The sequence below is a fragment of the Erythrolamprus reginae genome, chromosome 3 (assembly GCF_031021105.1).
Source record: "Erythrolamprus reginae isolate rEryReg1 chromosome 3, rEryReg1.hap1, whole genome shotgun sequence".
In the NCBI taxonomy this organism is placed as follows: Eukaryota; Metazoa; Chordata; class Lepidosauria; order Squamata; family Dipsadidae; genus Erythrolamprus; species Erythrolamprus reginae.
In genome coordinates this window covers 138,857,289-138,859,788 of record NC_091952.1, presented here as the reverse complement: position 1 = coordinate 138,859,788, position 2,500 = coordinate 138,857,289, and positions in this window count along the sequence as shown.

Genomic DNA, 2,500 nt, shown 5'->3' with positions numbered 1-2,500 from the left:
AGGGTTAGGGTTAGGGTTAGGGTTTGGATTAGGATTAGGATTAGTGATAAGGATAGGTTAAGGGTTAGTGTTAGTGTTAGTGTTAGTGTTAGGGTTAGGGATAGGGTTAGGGTTAGGGTTAGGGATAGGGATATTGAGAGGGATAGGGATAGGGATAGGGTAAGGGTTAGGGTTAGGATTAAGGATAGGGATAGGGTAAGGATTAATGTTAGTGTTAGTGTTAGTGTTAGTGTTAGTGTTACGGTTAGGTTTAGGGTTAGGGTTACTGTAAGGGTTAGGGTTAGGGTTAGGGTTAGGGTTAGGGTTATTAGGGAAGGGGAGGGTTAGGGTTAGGCTTATTAGGGAAGGGGAGGGACCCGGCATCTGGACTTGGCCCACCCACCCTAGGGAAGGGGAGGGTTAGGGTCAGGGTTAGGGTTAGGGTTAGGGTTAGGGTTATTAGGGAAGGGGAGGGGCCCGGCATCTGGACTTGGCCCACCCACCCTAGGGAAGGGGAGGGTTAGGGTTAGGGTTAGGGTTAGGGTTAGTGTTAGGGTTAGGGTTAGGGTTAGGGTTAGGGTTATTAGGGAAGGGGAGGGGCCCGGCATCTGGACTTGGCCCACCGACCCTAGGGAAGGGGAGAGTTAGGGTTAGGGTTAGGGTTAGGGTTATTAGGGAAGGGGAGGGACCCGGCATCTGGACTTGGCCCACCCACCCTAGGGAAGGGGAGGGTTAGGGTTAGGGTTAGGGTTAGGGTTAGGGTTAGGGTTAGGGTTATTAGGGAAGGGGAGGGTTAGGGTTAGGCTTATTAGGGAAGGGGAGGGACCCGGCATCTGGACTTGGCCCACCCACACTAGGGAAGGGGAGGGTTAGGGTTAGGGTTAGGGTTAGGGTTAGGGTTAGGGTTAGGGTTAGTGTTAGGGTTAGGGTTAGGGTTAGGGTTTCGGTTAGGGTGTGGGTTAGGGTTAGGGTTTCGGTTAGGGTTAGGGTTAGGGTTAGGGTTTGGATTAGGATTAGGATTAGTGATAAGGATAGGTTAAGGGTTAGTGTTAGTGTTAGTGTTAGTGTTAGGGTTAGGGATAGGGTTAGGGTTAGGGTTAGGGATAGGGATATTGAGAGGGATAGGGATAGGGATAGGGTAAGGGTTAGGGTTAGGATTAAGGATAGGGATAGGGTAAGGATTAATGTTAGTGTTAGTGTTAGTGTTAGTGTTAGTGTTACGGTTAGGTTTAGGGTTAGGGTTACTGTTAGGGTTAGGGTTAGGGTTAGGGTTAGGGTTAGGGTTAGGGTTATTAGGGAAGGGGAGGGTTAGGGTTAGGCTTATTAGGGAAGGGGAGGGACCCGGCATCTGGACTTGGCCCACCCACCCTAGGGAAGGGGAGGGTTAGGGTCAGGGTTAGGGTTAGGGTTAGGGTTATTAGGGAAGGGGAGGGGCCCGGCATCTGGACTTGGCCCACCCACCCTAGGGAAGGGGAGGGTTAGGGTTAGGGTTAGGGTTAAGGTTAGGGTTATTAGGGAAGGGGAGGGTTAGGGTTAGGCTTATTAGGGAAGGGGAGGGATCCGGCATCTGGACTTGGCCCACCCACCCTAGGGAAGGGGAGGGTTAGGGTTAGGGTTAGGGTTAGGGTTATTAGGGAAGGGGAGGGGCCCGGCATCTGAACTTGGCCCACCCACCCTAGGGAAGGTGAGGGTTAGGGTTAGGGTTAGGGTTAGGGTTAGGGTTAGGGTTATTAGGGAAGGGGAGGGTTAGGGTTAGGGTTATTAGGGAAGGGGAGGGACCCGGCATCTGGACTTGGCCCACCCACCCTAGGGAAGTGGAGGGTTAGGGTTAGGGTTAGGGTTATTAGGGAAGGGGAGGGTTAGGGTTATTAGGGAAGGGGAGGGACCCGGCATCTGGACTTGGCCCACCCACCCTAGGGAAGGGGAGGGTTAGGGTTAGTGTTAGGGTTAGTGTTAGGGTTAGTGTTAGGGTTAGGGTTAGGGTTAGGGTTATTAGGGAAGGGGAGGGTTAGGGTTAGGCTTATTAGGGAAGGGGAGGGACCCGGCATCTGGACTTGGCCCACCCACCCTAGGGAAGGGGAGGGTTAGGGTTAGGGTTAGGGTTAGGGTTAAGGTTAGGGTTATTAGGGAAGGGGAGGGTTAGGGTTAAGGTTAGGGTTAAGGTTAGGGTTATTAGGGAAGGGGAGGGTTAGGGTTAGGCTTATTAGGGAAGGGGAGGGATCCGGCATCTGGACTTGGCCCACCCACCCTAGGGAAGGGGAGGGTTAGGGTTAGGGTTAGGGTTAGGGTTATTAGGGAAGGGGAGGGGCCCGGCATCTGAACTTGGCCCACCCACCCTAGGGAAGGTGAGGGTTAGGGTTAGGGTTAGGGTTAGGGTTAGGGTTATTAGGGAAGGGGAGGGTTAGGGTTAGGGTTATTAGGGAAGGGGAGGGACCCGGCATCTGGACTTGGCCCACCCACCCTAGGGAAGTGGAGGGTTAGGGTTAGGGTTAGGGTTATTAGGGAAGGGGAGGGTTAGGGT